This window comes from Medicago sativa, chromosome 2 (genome assembly GCF_051527215.1).
Source record: "Medicago sativa cultivar Bolivia chromosome 2, Bolivia_mono, whole genome shotgun sequence".
Taxonomy (NCBI): domain Eukaryota; kingdom Viridiplantae; phylum Streptophyta; class Magnoliopsida; order Fabales; family Fabaceae; genus Medicago; species Medicago sativa.
Genome location: NC_140750.1, coordinates 70,966,402 through 70,983,144, shown reverse-complemented (window position 1 = coordinate 70,983,144; position 16,743 = coordinate 70,966,402). Strand labels below are relative to the sequence as shown.

Genomic DNA, 16,743 nt, shown 5'->3' with positions numbered 1-16,743 from the left:
TATAGTGAGGAATCAGGGTTTTAGGCCCTCAAAACCCTTATTTGGACAGCTGACCACAAGGGATAACTATGAGTAGATCGTGAAAATCTAGTCTTGAATATGGTTTGAACGGTTCATATTAGCTTACACAATCTTGATTGGTGAATTTAGGGCGAAAATATGACACTATGATCCACGCATAAGTTATAAGCAAGAGGCGACCCAATCCATTGAGGTGATGAGCCATAACCCGGTCCTGAACATAATTAAATCTTTGATAGGACAATCACTAATATTTGATGTTAGATTACTTCAGACATGAACGTATGACATGTAAGTTCATAAACGATTAGCCATTCAACTTTGAGCTATATGGGGATGTAGCTCAGATGGTAGAGCGCTCGCTTAGCATGCGAGAGGTACGGGGATCGATACCCCGCATCTCCATTTTTTTGCACCATTTATTTTAACTCAGTGCTTTTTATTATTTTATTAAAAAATAGCTTATACATTTCCTATTTCATCTTAGTTTAAGGATTCATAATCATTGCATGATTATTTCAATTTTATTTTTCTATGCATGTTTTTTGAAAAGTTTGTTTAAACTCAAAGTATGTAATAAAATAAAAACCCCACTTTTAACATTTTGCACACTAGTACATTTGATGATATTATAATTTACAAAGCTTAGCTAATGATTTAATTTGCTTGTTTTGTGTCACACACATACTTTTAAATAATCTGAATTAGGAATAGAGGTGAAATAAGGATGATCTTCCATACAAGAATGAACAAACCATCACTCGTACTCCTAGCCACCAAAAATGATGAAAAGAGAAGCAATTTTTTTTTGTTGTTGTTGACATGTACCTGAAAGCAAAAAGAATTTATTAACAGAGCAAGCACGCACCAATGAAACTATAATAATAAAAGAAAGGTGAGGTTTAATCATAAGGAATCATACTCCCCATTTGCTTGAAGGAGAATCATACACTTCTATATTAATTTTTAATTATATAGCAGTTTTAATCGTAAGGTATAATTTATGTGGAAACGAAGAATGCGCGTCACACCTAGCTTTTTTGCTTCCTATTCTGTACAAGGAAGGACGTGGTCACCATATTACACAATTGGTGTTGATTGCCATGAGAGACAAATGGTTGAGAAATATCAAATAACAAAATTTTTAAGGAGCTAATTGTTTCGGTACACTAAAACAAGTTCTACGTTAATTGTTATTTGAAAATCGAAGCTACTAGTAGTAGCTTATATGAAACACTCACACTTTATCCATCATGATGTCTCACACACAAGATCCAAGTTAGACAATATCTCAAAAATTAATGGGGTGTCTTGGACTTAATGTTAAAACATTGACACTTCAAGTAGGGGTCTTTTGTAAAAAAAAGAGAGAGTAGGGGTCGTATCCAGTGGCGTTGTCAGGACTATAAATCAGGGGTTCAAACTTATGAACTTTAATATATATGCGCGTGTCTAAAAATTATATTATGTTTTATTTATATTGTATTGAAAAAAGTATATACATATTCTACAATTTTCCTTTACATAGGGACGAGTCTATGCCCTTAGCAATGAGTGAAAATTTTTTAACAACTTTTTAGTAAACATTTATAAGAAAAAAATGTAGAAAATGTCACAATTTATATGTCGGTGCGAAAAAAAATACAAATCCCAGAGCTAAGTAAACAACTTTTTAGTACTATTTATAAGAAAATGTCACAATTTTGTAATTTATAGTTATTAATTATAACACTTTTCCAACTCTCATTTATTTATTTTTAATATTAGTGAGTGTATTTAATGCTTTACGATTTTTTTTTACAATATATTTATAAACATATTTAAAAAGTTACAATTATTAATAATTGCATTGATTTTGATATTTTTTTTCTTATAATAAAGACCAAAGTGAGTACTACATGGTAATATTCTTACATCTATTGAATAAATATAATATAATATTATATCTTTAGCAAATTATAATATAGAGAAAGTCTAATATAGTCAAAATCTTAAATCATAAAGATTTAGGCACATTCACATAAGACGAAAAAACTAAAACAAAAATAAATCAGTCACATCAATTAATATTATTTAACTTTATTCTCATTCAAATTTTTCTATGTTTTGTGAGTGTACCCAAATCATTTTGATTTAGGATTGTGTCCATCTAAGACTTTCTCTACAATATAATACTATACTATACCGGTAGTAGCTAACTAAATTAGGCACGAAAGAAAAAACTGATTTGAAAGGCTATTGGGGTGTGTGTGAAAGCAGGCGCAACACTAATATTGGATTTTAAAATTAAGAAGGTGCAACACTTATTTTTCAGGGGGTTCATAGGCTCTGTTTGGTAAAAATAGCGGATAGCTTATAAGCTAGCTGATAAGCTAGCTGATAGCTTTTAGCTGATAGCTTATAGCTGATAAGCTAATTAAAGTGTTTGGTAAAATTAGCGGTTCAACTAGCTGATAGTTGTAAATTGACATAAAAGGGCATGTTTTATTCATAATAATATTTTTAAGAGTTTATAATACAATCTATACCAATTAATTTATTTAAGATGTTTAGTCATTTAAATTTATTAATATAATCAACATATATTTTTCATTAAGAAATTATTTTAAGTTTATTTCATTCAATTTTTATACTTTATGAATGATTAAAGTATAAAATTTTATCCTATAAACAAAGTTAAAAATAATCATCGATAAGATTAGAAGAAAAAAGTGTTAAAAGAATAACACAAAAAAAAAAAAATTGGTAGTCAGTATATACCCAGGAAAATTAAACTTTTTTTTATTAGTTGGGAAATATAAAAAATTGCATGTGTCATTACATGAAACGAAATGGTGTCATTTGCATTGTAATACATTGAAAGAGTGCTAAATAAAAGCATGCATACTTTGTAGTATAAAAAATACGTCGCACAATAACGTTATATTATTAGTTTTCAAGTATAATAAATTATAAAGGGTAAATATGGATTTTAGTTAAAATAATAAGGGTAAAAATGGAATAAATGATAATAAGCTATAAGCTATAAGCTCAAACGCTACTTGGAATAGCTTTTGAAAAATAGCTTATAAGCTCGTGGAAATTCGTGAAATAAGCTATAAGCTCGTTGTAAAAAAATGTTACCAAACAGAGCTTATTTTGTCAAACGAGCTTATAAGCTATAAGCTATAAGCTATAAGCTCATTTGGTGGGCTTACCAAACAGAGCCATAGTGCATAAAATATGAAAAAAATTAGTGTGGATTTTGAATTTTGAGGGGATGCAGTGCCTCCGCCAATGGTCGTATCTATCCTCCGCCAATTTAATTAGTTTGTACATTCTTCCATAAAAAAAATAAATTGTACACAATATGCAACGGATGGATTTGATATTTACATTCCGGGAATCTGAGTTTTCGCTATGCAAGTTCTTCTTTGTATATATAAATATAGAAATGAATTGGATGAGACAAGACAACTCAGGTATCATTTTTGCATGGGTCATGCTAACCGGTGCCCCCGGGGCACTGGTTAAGCATACAAAAAAAGGAAATTCTTATCATAAAAGAAGCTTTGTTGACTTAATTATGGATTAATTAAACAATTTTCAATGCAATAATTAATATATAATTTTCTTTTTTGGTATCTTTAACCAGTACCCCGGGGTACCGGTTAGCATTTCCCTTTTTGCATGTCATATTCTCTATTATTATACTAACAAGCATATGGAAAATTTGTGGTAACTAATCACTTGATCTGATAAACAAATCAGTGACCATGTATTTAGCATTATATATATACATCATTGTCAACAATTGAATCATTTAACTTTCTGTTGGATTCCATCAAGCCAATGTTTCTCAAACCTCATATATAGTTATTGGATTAGCTTGCATCAATTGTGGACCTAGTACTGGAAGCTTAATTGACCTCTAAAACTTTTTAACCAATTTTTTGGGTATTACTTTCCATGAATTCTATGATGACATATAAAGGTTGAAAATAAAGCGTAGGATTTGACCTATATATTTCAATTGAGTGCACCTATATATTATATTAGTATATTAGTTACGTTCATTCATGAAAGTGTACGTGATGCCATGCATAGTGGCTCTTTGGTATTTAATAATTAATATTTTCATAGTTTCCTTCATGTAATAATTAACCATCTTATGAATCATTTGAATATTTTTCACCGTCCAAAACGACAAAATATATAGTGGAAGATTACGTGAGGGTGCATTGTTTGAGTTAAATTTTGTGTCGGAATGGGATCCTTGACAATGTAGAGCTTATTCTTGGAATATTACCTATAAACTAGTGCTGTACCCGTGCATACGCACGGGTTGCGCCGTTGGCGCATGTTTTTTTTGCCAATGTTTATAATTTAATTTGGGAGTTTTTTAAAAAAAGCAAAATTTTTTAAATATATTTTTCTTTGGCAGTAATTCTATTTTGTTTTGGAATAAGTAAGATTTGGATAACGTATAATTATCTTAAATTCATATAAATGGTAGCTTGATGAGGAAGTAATAGGAAGCAACTTCATTAATGAACATCGTAAGGTTTGACAAAGTAAATGGGAGGTATTATAAAATATATTTCCGAGTCAACATGGTAATTAGCAATAAGCAAGATTAGTAGTATTGATAGATTTATGGTAACACAGAGTAAAATGCAACTTCATTAATGAACATATTCAAATGTGGATTACACCACTTGCGGACGCACGGGTTGTACCGTTAGCGCATTTTTTTTCATCATTGTATAAATTAGATTAATGGAATAATAATTTGGGTAAATAAGAATGTATAAGGACTTTGGACTATCACCTTAAAAAAAGGGACTTTGGACTATCTGTTTAATTTTTATTATAGATTAAGAACATAGAAGATGAACTTTTTGGAAATTGAGTATATAAATGTAGGACATGGATCCTCTTAAAAGCATGGATCCTACAACTATATTCATTGTTGAAAATTTAAAGCGAATATCTTATTTTTTATATATATCAACGAAAGAAGATACTCTACATGCATTTTAGTTAAAGAGGGTTTAATATTTGTCTAATATTAAACATTGATATAGTAATATCATTATTATTTAATATATTGATGACAAATATTACTTTATCAATGACTTCTCAACAAAAAATCTTAAACATTGTTAAAGTTTTTTTGATGACAACTTATCTCATGCATTTGAGTTATTTCTAAAATATTATAAGTGATGTCTTGTCTTATGTATTTGTCCCCCCAAAAAAAACTTGTTTTCTGTATTAGATTTAATTTAATCAGTAACAACTTCTCCCAGGTATTTTAATTCTTTTTCAAATTTTAGTCAATGTCAACTTCTTTTGTGCTTTGTAGCAAAAGAGAGCTTAAGATCAATGACTCTTTTGTGGAAAATAATTTTATCAATGACCACTCAACAAAATTATTTTATCGGCGACAACTTGTCTCTTTTATCAAAGTTAATTTCATTTGTGACAACTTATATTTGAGTTATTTCTAAGATTTTATAGGTGACAACTTGTTTAACGTATTTGCTCCTAAAATAAACTTGTCTTCTGTATGCAATTTAACATTATTAGTGACAACTTATCACTTTTTTCATGCATTTTAGTTAAAGAGAGTTTAATATCATTGTATAATAAAATTTATGAGAGTTCATTTTATTTGTGACAACTTATCCCGTACATTTGAGTTATTTCTACGATTTTATAAGTGACAACTTGTCTTTTTTATCATAGTTAATTTCATTTGTGACAACTTATATTATACATTTGAGTTATTTATAAGATTTTATAAATGACAACTCGTTTACTGTATTTGCTCCTAAAAATAACTTGTCTACTGTATCAAATTTAACTTTATTATTGAAAACATATCACTTTTTTTATGCTTGTAAGTTAAAAAGAGTTTTATATACTTGTATAATAAAAGTTTAGCAAAGTTAATTTCATTTGTCAAAACTTATCCCGTACATTTGAGTTATTTCGAAGATTTTATAAGTGACAACCTGTCTTTTTTAACAGAGTTAATTCCATTTGTGACAACTGATCTCGTACATTTGAGTTATTTCTAAGATTTTATAAGTGACAACTCGCTTAGCGTATTTTCTCTTAAAAAAAACTTGTCTGCCGTATGATGTTTAACTTTATTAGTGACAACTTATCACTTTTTTCATGCATTTAGTTAAAGAGAGTTTAATATTTTTGTATGATAAAAATTATAGTACAAATAATACGAATATAGTTATAGTGATATCATGTTTATTTTTTTATACATCATTGAAAGAAGATACTTTACGTTGAATCTTATTTAATTATGGTATAAAATGTCTCTAAAAAAAATGAATCTTATTTAATATGTCGATAAAAATAACGCACTTATCAATGACCACTCAACAAAAATTATTTTATCAGTGAAGCTTGTCTCTTTTATCAAAGTTAATTCCATTTGTGAAAACTTATCGCGTATATTTGAGTTATTTCTAAGATTTTATAAGTGACAACTTGAATAGCGTATTTGCGCTTAAAATAAACTTGTCTTCTGTATGAAATTTAACTTTATTAGTGACAACATATCACTTTTTTCATGCATTTTAGTTAAATAGAATTTAATATCGTTGTATGATAAAAGTTTATCAGAGATAATTTCATTTGTAAAAACTTATCCCGTACATTTGAGTTATTTCTAATATTTTATTAGATCCAAATTGTCTTTTTTATTAGAGTTAATTCCATTTGCGACAACTGATCCCGTACATTTGAGTTATTTCTAAGATTTTATAAGTTACAACTCGTTTAGCGTATTTGCTCCTAAAAAAAACTTGCTTGCGGTATGAAGTTTAACTTTATTAGTGACAACTTATCACTTTTTTCATGCATTTTAGTTAAAGAGTGTTTATTATCGTGTTGTATAATAAACGTTTTGGTATAAATAATTAGTGAAAGAAGATACTTTACATTGAATCTTATTTAATATATCGAAAAAAATTATTATTTATCAATGACAACTCAAAAAAAATTATGTTATCAGTGACAGCTTGTCTCTTTTATTAGAGTTAATTCCATTTGTGACAATTATCCCGTACATTTGAGTTAATTTCTAAGATTTTATAAGTGACAACTTGTTTAGCGTATTTGCTCCTAAAAAAAGGTTCTAATCTTATGAAATTTAATTTTAGTAATGATAACCTATCACTTTTTACTTGCATTTTAGTAAAAGAGAGTTTAATATCGTTGTATAAGAAAAGTTTATGAGAGTTAATTTTATTTGTGACAACTTATCCCGTACATTTGAGCTATTTCTAAGATTTTATAAGTGACAACTTATCTTTTTTATCAAAGTTAATTCCTTTTGTGACAACTTATCCCGTACATTTGAGTTATTTCTTAGATTTTATAAGTGACAACTCGTTTAGCGTATTTGCTCCTAAAAAAAACTTGTCTGTCGTATGAAGTTTAACTTTATTAGTGACAACTTATCATTTATTTTTTCATGCATTTTAGTAAAAGAGAGTTTAATATTGTTGTATAAGAAAAGTTTATGAGAGTCAATTTTATTTGTGACAACTTATCCCGTACATTTGAGTTATTTCTAAAATTTTATAAGTGACAACTTGTCTTTTTTATCAAAATTAATTTCATTTGTGACAACTTATATTATACATTTGAGATATATACAAGATTTTATAAGTGACAACTCGTTTAGTGTATTTGCTCCTAAAAAAAACTTGTCTACTGTATGAAATTTAACTTTATTAGTGAAAACTTATCACTTTTTTAATGCATTTAAGTTAAAAAGAGTTTTATATCGTTGTATAATAAAAGCTTATCAGAGTTAATTTCATTTGTGACAACTTATCCCGTACATTTAATTTATTTCGAAGATTTTATAAGTGACAACTTGTCTTTTTTATCAGAGTTAATTCCATTTGTGACAACTGATCTCGTAGATTTGTGTTATTTCTAAGATTTTATAAGTGACAGCTCGCTTAGCGTATTTGCTCCTAAAAAAAACTTGTCTGTTGTATGATGTTTAACTTTATTATTGACAACTTATCACTTTTTTCATGCATTTAGTTAAAGAGAGTTTAATATCTTTGTATGATAAAAATTATGGTATAAATAATACGAATATAGTTATAGTGATATCATGTTTATTTTTTTTATACATCATTGAAATAAGATACCCTACATTGAATCTTATTAAATATGTCGATAAAAAATAACGTCCTTATCAATGACCACTCAACAAAAATGATTTTATCGGCGAAGCTTGTCTCTTTTATCAAAGTTATTTCTAAGATTTTATAAGTGACAACGTGTCTAGCGTATTTGTTCCTCACAAAAATTTGTCTTATGTATCAAATTTAACTTTATTAGTGACTTCTTTCACTTTTTTCATGTATTTTATTTAAAGAGAGTTTAATATCGTTGTATAATAAAGTAATGGTCTAAATCATAGGAACATCGTTATAGTGATGTGTTTTTTTATATATCAGTGAAAAAAGATACTATACATTGACTATTATTTAATATATCGATGAAAAATAATATTTTATCAATGATCACTCAACAAATGTTATTTTATCAATGATAGTTTGTCTCTTTTATTGGAGTTTAATAATATCATTGTAAAATAAAAGTTATGGTCTAAATAATAGGAACATTGTTATGGTGATATCATGTTTGTTTTGTTTTATATATCAGTGAAGAAGATACTTTACATTGAATTGTATTTAATATATCGATGAAAAATATCATTTTATCAATGACCAATCAATAAAAATTATTTTATCCGTGACAACTTGTCTCTTTTATCGAAGTTAATTTAATTTGTGACAACTTATCCCGTGCATTTGAGCTATTTCTATGATTTTATAAGTGACAACTTGCCTAACGTATTTGTTCCTAAAAAAAACTTGTCTTCTGTATGAAATTTAACTTTATCAGTTACAACTTATAAATTTTGTCTTGCATTTTAGTTAATGAGAGTTTAATTTCGTTGTATAATAACAATTATGGTCTAAATAATAGGAACTTCGTTACAGTGATATCATCTTTTTTATATATATATCAATAAAAGAAGATATTTTGCATTGAATATTATATAATTTATCGATGAAAAATATTATTTTATTAATGACCACACAACAAATATTATTTTATCAATGACAATTTGTCTCTTTTGTCGGAGTTAATTTCATTTATGACAACTTATCCCGTGCATTTGAGTTATTTCTAAGATTTTATAGGTGACTACTTGCCTAGCGTATTTGCTACTAAAAAAAACTTGTTTTATGTATGAAATTCAACTTTATCAATGAAAACTTATAACTTTTTTCACGCATTTTAGTTAAACAGAGTTTAACATCGTTGTATAATAAAAGTAATGGTCTAAATAAAAGGAACAACTAAAGGGCGTGATATGTTTTTTTTATATATATATCAGTGAAATAAGATACTCTATATTGAATTTAATATATCATATTGATGAAAAATATTATTTTATCAATGACAACTTAACAAAAATTATGTTATCGATGACAGCTTGTCTCTTTTATTAGAGTTAATTCCATTTGTGACAATTATCCCGTACATTTGAGTTATTTATAAGGTTTTATAAGTGACAACTTGTTTAGCGTGTTTGCTCCTAAAAAAAAGTTCTAATCTTATGAAATTTAATTTTAGTGATGATAACCTATCAATTTTTACTTGCATTTTAGTTAAAGAGAGTTTAATATTGTTGTATGATCAAAGTTTATTAGAGTTAATTTTATTTGTGACAAATTATCCCGTACCTTTGAGCTATTTCTAAGATTTTATAAGTGACAACTTATCTTTTTTATCAAAGTTAATTCATTTTGTGACAACTTATCCCGTGCAATTGAGTTATTTTTTAGATTTTATAAGTGAAAACTCGTTTAGCGTATTTGCTCCTAAAAAAAACTTGTCTGTCGTATGAAGTTTAACTTTATTAGTGACAACTTATCATTTATTTTTTCATGCATTTTAGTAAAAGAGAGTTTAATATCGTTATATAATAAAAGTTTATGTGAGTTAATTTTATTTGTGACAACTTATCCCGTACATTTGAGTTATTTCAAAGATTTTATAAGTGCCAACTTGTCTTTTTTATCAGAGTTAATTTCATTTGTGACAACTTATATTATACATTAGAGATATTTATAAGATTTTATAAGTGACAACTTGTTTAGTGTATTTGCTCCTAAAAAAAACTTGTCTACTGTATGAAACTTAACTTTATTAATGAAAACTTATCACTTTTTTCATGCATTTAAGTTAAAAAGAGTTTTATATCGTTATATAATAAAAGTTTATTAGAGTTAATTTCATTTGTGAAAACTTTTTTTTTGAACAATTCATTTGTGAAAACTTATCCCGTACATTTGTGTTATTTCGAAAATTTTATAAGTGACAACCTGTCTTTTTTATCAGAGTTAATTTCATTTGTGACAACTGATCTCGTACATTTGAGTTATTTCTAAGATTTTATAAGTGACAACTCGCTTAGCGTATTTGCTACTAAAAAAACTTGTCTGCCGTATGATGTTTAACTTTATTAGTGACAACTTATCACTTTTTTCATGCATTTAGTTAAAGAGAGTTTAATATCTTTGTACGATAAAAATTATGGTAAAAATAATACGAATATAGTTATAGTGATATCATGTTTATTTTTTTATACATCATTGAAAGAAGATACTCTACATTGAATCTTATTTAATATGTCGATAAAAAATAACGTCCTTATAATGATCACTCAACAAAAATTATTTTATCAGCGAAACTTGTCTCTTTTATCAAAGTTAATTCCATTTGTGACAACTTATCGCGTCTATTTGAGTTATTTCTAAGATTTTATAAGTGACAACTTGTATAGTGTATTTGCTCCTAAACTAAAGTTGTTTTAGGTATAAAACTTAACTTTATCAGTGACAACTTATCAATTTTTCATGCATGTTAGTTAAAGGGAATTTAACATCGTTGTATAATAAAAGTTTATCAGAGATAATTTCATTTGTGAAAACTTATCCCGTACTTTTGAGTTATTTCTAAGATTTTATAAGATCCAAATTGTCTTTTTTATCAGAGTTAAATTTATCTGTGAAAACTTATCCCGAGCATTTGATTTATTTCTAAGATTTTATAAGTGACGACTTGTGTATCGTATTTGCTCCTAAAAATAACTTGTATTGTGTATGAAATTTATATTTATTAGTGACAACTGACAACTTATCACTTTTTTAATTCATTTTAGTTAAACAGAGCTTAATATCGTTGTATAATAAAATTATGGTATAAATAATAGGAACTTTGTTATAGTGATATCACATTTTTTTATATATCAATAAAAGAAGATACTCTACATTGAATATTATATAATATATCGATATAAAATATTATTTAATCAATGACCACTCAACATAAATTATTTTATCAGTGACAACTTGTCTTTTTAACAGAGTTAATTTCATTTCTGACAACTTATCTCGTTCATTTGAGTTATTTATTTTATAAGTGACAATTTGTTTACCGTATTTGCTCCTAAAAAAAACTTAACTTCTTTATGAAATTTAACTTTATTAGTGACAACTTATCAAATTTTTCATGCATAAATTACAAAGAGGGTTTAATATCGTTGTATAAAAAAAGTTATGGTCTAAATAATACAAACATTGTTATAGTGATATAATTTTTTTTATTATATATCAGTGAAAGAAGATACTCTACATTGAATATTATATAATATATCTATGAAAAATAAGATTTTATCAATGACCACTCAACAAAAATTATTTTATCCGTGAAAACTTGTCTATTTTATCGGATTTAATTTAATTTATAACGACTTATCCCATGCATTTGAGTTATTTATAAATTTTTATTAATGACAACTTGTCTAGCGTATTTGCTCATAAAAAAAACTTGTCTTATGTATAAAATTTAACTTTATTAGTGACAACTTATCACTTTTTTCATGCATAAATTATAAAGAGAGTTTAATATCGTTGTATAATAAAAGTTATTGTCTAAATATTAGGAACATTGTTATACTGATATAATTTTTTTTATATAAACATATGTGCGACAACTTGTCTCTTTTATCAGAGTTAAATTTATTTGTGAAAACTTATCCCGGACATTTGATTTATTTCTAAGATTTTATAAGTGACCTCTTGTCTAGCGTATTTGCTCCTAAAAATAACTTGTCTTATGTATGAAATTTATATTTATTAGTGACAACCAACAACTTATCACTTTTTTAATGCATTTTAGTTAAAGAGAGCTTAATATCGGTGTATAATAAAATTATGGTATAAATAACAGGAACTTCGTTATAGTGATATCACATTTTTTTATATATCAATAAAAGTACATTGGATTTTTTATTATATATCGATAAAAAAGATTATTTAATCAATGGCCACTCAACATAAATTATTTTATCAGTGACAACTTGTCTTTTTAACAGAGTTAATTTCATTTGTGACAACTTATCCCTTTCATTTGATTTATTTATTTTATACGTGACAATTTGTTTAGCGTATTTGCTCCTTAAAAAAACTTATCTTCTTTATGAAATTTAACTTTATTAGTGACAACTTATCATTTTTTTCATGCATAAATTACAAAGAGAGTTCAATATCGTTGTATAAAAAAAGTTATGGTCTAAATAGTAGGAACATTGTTATAGTGATATAATTTTTTTTATATATCAGTGAAAGAAGATACTCTACATTGAATATTATGTAATATATCTATGAAAAATAAGATTTTATCAATGACCACTCAACAAAAATTATTTTATCCGTGAAAACTTGTCTATTTTATCGGAGTTAATTTCATTTGTGACAACTTATCCTGTGCATTTGAGTTATTTATAAATTTTTATTAATGACAACTTGTCTAACGTATTTGCTCCTCAAAAAAACTTGTCTTATGTATGAAATTTAACTTTATTATTGACAACTTATCACTTTTTTCATGCATTTTAGTTAAAGAGAGTTTAATATCGTTGTACAAAAAAAGTGATGGTATAAATAATAGGAACATCATTATAGCGACATCATGTTTTTTATATATCAGCGAAAGAAGATACTCTACATTGAATCTTATTGAATGTATCAATGAAGAATATTATTTTATCAATGACCACTCAACAAAAATTATTTTATCAGTGACAACTTGTCTTTTTTGTCAGAGTTATTTTCATTTGTGACAACTTATCCCATGCATTTGAGTTATTTCTAAGATTTTATAAGTGACAATTTGTTTAGGGTATTTGCTCCTCGAAAAAACTTGTCTTTTGTATGAAATTTAACTTTTTTTGTGACAACTTATCATTTTTTGCATGAATAAATGATAAAGGGAGTTTAATATCGTTGTATAATAAAAGTGATGGTATAAATAATAGGAGCTTCGTTTTAGTGTATCACTTTTTTATATATCAATAAAAGAAGATACTCTATATTGAATATTATATAATATATCGATGAAAAATATTTTTATCAATGACCACTCAACAAAAATTATTTTATCAGTGACAACTTGTCTATTTTATCGGAGTTAATTTCATTTGTGAAAACTTATCCCCGTGCATTTGTGTTATTAGTAAGATTTTATAACTGACAACTTGTCTAGCGTATTTCTCCTCAAAAAAAACTTGTTTTATGTATGAAATTTAACTTTATTAGTGATAACTAATTACTTTTTTTTTTTATGTATTTTAGTTAAAGAGAGTTTAATATCGTTGTATAATAGAAGTTATGGTATAAATAATAGAAACATCATTATAGTGATTTCATGTTTTTTTTATATATCAGTAAAGAAGATACGTTACATTAAATATTATTTAATATATCGATAAAAAATATTGTTTTATCAATGAACATTCAACAAAAATAATTTTATCAATAACATCTTGTCTCTTTTATTAGAGTTAATTAATTTGTGACAACTTATCCTATACATTTTAGTTATTTCTAGAATTTTATAAGTAACAACTTATCTAGCGTATTGCTCTGAAAATAAACTTGTCTTCTGAATGAAATTTAACTTTATTAGTGACAATTTATCACTTTTTCATGTATTTTAGTTAAAGAGTTTAATATCGTTGTACCATAAAAGTTATTGTGTAAATAATAGGAACTTCGTTTTAGTGATATCAGTTAAAGAGGAGACTCTATGTTGAATATTATATAATGTATCGATTAAAAACTTTATTTTTTTATTGATCACTCAATAAAAATTATTTTATCAATGACAGTCTGTCTCTTTTATCAGAGTTAATTTCATTTGTGACGACTTATCCCGAGTATTTAAGTGATTTTTAAAATTTTATAAGTGACAACCTGTCTAGCGTATTTGCTCCTCAAATAAGAGGTTTACTGGATTTGGGAGTAAATTTCTTAGTTGAAGTATCTCTACTAATGTTAGATGTACCACCAATGTTTTTCTCTTCTAATACTTGTTTTCTTTTGTCTCTTAATCTTAATATGTTGTTGAGTAAGCTGAAGGTGATCCATTAGATTGGTTGATGGCAGAATTTGTGTGTTTATAACAGTGTGTTGTTTTGAGTTTCTAACACCATTTGTTTGTAATCGAAATTTAGGTGAGACAAATAATTTTCATTGGTTCCCATAAAATGGTACTCATTACTATTCTAGATTAGGTAGTATACGATAGACTTTGATTAGACAGAACTATTCAATTTGGTCAATTGATAATGCTATTTTTATTAGGGTTGTGTTAACTTGTGCCCTAAGGGCACAAGTTAAGAAGCTAAAAATGGAAGTAAAACATAATTTCTGTCTTGAAAACATAAGATTTTAAATTTCTAAAACATAGAATGCCCAATTTCCAATAAAATGTTTCTATATTTAATCTCTTAACTTGTGCCTTAAGGGCATAAGTTAACATTTGCCTTTTTATTAATACTCCCTCCGTCCCTTAATGTAACCCCCCTTTGCATTTTTCACATTTCTTAAGAAAAGTTGTCAGTGTAATTAATGTGTCTGTTTTGTGTATTAATATTACCAAATTGTCCTTTGTTTGTATGTGTATTAAATTTGACTTTTCATATTTCAAGATAAGTTAGTAGTATTAATTATGGGTATGTTTAGGAAAAAAGTAATAAATGCATCTAGTAATTTGAAAAGGGGGTTACATTTAGGGACAAAAATAAAATCAAATGGGTGGTTACATTAAGGGACGGAGGGAGTATAATCGTTACAGGTACTGTTTATTACATTGTCCAATGTCATCATTTGTCTAACACATGTTTTGACTTTCATTTTTGAATACATAGTTACAACCCAGTTGACATAGTTAATTTCCTTAGTTAACAGCCTATGGTTTCTTAAGGGTAGTGAGTTGGTCTATTAGTTTTTATGTTGGTCACACGCTTCTGCTCATGAGTTGCTCTATTGATATTTCTCCAACTTAAATGAGTAGTTTCCAGCGTACATAAATTTGATATTCATTAATAAATTGCCTTTAATGTATTAATCAATAATTGGAGAGTTATATGAAATTCTGCCTTGTGTTACATAAATTTTCTTGTGACTATTACATCTACTTCATAAAATCCATTTTTGCTTGTTAAAAAAAACAAAAAAAAAAAAGATTCTCTGCTTAAATATAATTTAATATATCAGTGACAAATATTATTTTATCAATGTTCTCCTAAAAATATTATTTTATCAATAACAACTTATCTCGTGAATTAGAGTGAATTTCATTAGTAGCAACTTTCTGGTTCATTTGAGTTTTTAAAAAAAATTATAAATGATAACTTGTCTCGTGTATTTCACCAAAAACAACTTGTCTTATGTATCGGATTTAATTTTATCAGTGACAGCTTACCACTTGCATTTGAGTTATTTTTATAATTTTTATCAGTGACAAATTCTTTCGTGCTTAATAGTTCAATTAATCAATGTAAACTTTTTCCGTCCATTTTAATTATTTTTTAAATTTTAATCAATGTCAATTTCTTTCATACATTTTAGTTAACGATGGTTTAATGACATTGTGTAATCAAAGTTATGGTCTAAAAATAGGAACACCATTATAGTGATATCATATTTTTATACATATCAGTGAAATATATCAAATATAAATATTATTTTATCAATGACCTCTCAATAAAAATTATTTTATCGATGAGAACTTGTCTCATTTATCAGAATTGATTTCATTAGTGACGAATTGTATTAGTGAAAACATGCAAGTTCATGATAGTTTAATTGTATAAATCTCAAATAATGACACCCATTGCAAATAATTTTTTTAATAAATTGATTAAGGATCCACATTTTTTAGAGTTGGATCGGTTAAAAATATACAATTAATTTTTGAAATACATCTCCCTTTTTAATTTTGACTAAGTGATCACAACCATTGATTTTTTTTTTTTGCTAAGCAAGTAGAGAGGACACGCATCAAGAGGAAACACAGACATCACAACCATTGATTAAGAGTACCAATAATATTTAAAGTTTAATGGTAATGAGTTGACGGTCGAAAAATAATTTTACACGTACAACCAATTAAAACATTTTTTTAAGAGAACCAATTAAGTAACTTACATCTAATTGTAAATACTCATATCAATTTTTTCACATTTTTTTCTCAAAGATCAGCCATTTAATTTTAGAATTTAATAACAATTGAATGTATTGTACAACAATTGAATGTCAGCCATTTAAT

General features: G+C 26.5%; 1 non-coding gene across 1 annotated transcript; it reads left to right on the top strand.

The window, feature by feature from the left end:
• Window positions 1–353: 353 nt before the first annotated feature.
• TRNAA-AGC (transfer RNA alanine (anticodon AGC)) lies at window positions 354–426 on the top strand. The gene has a single exon. It is a non-coding gene; the product is annotated as a tRNA-Ala (tRNA).
• The last annotated feature ends 16,317 nt before the right edge of the window (window positions 427–16,743 follow it).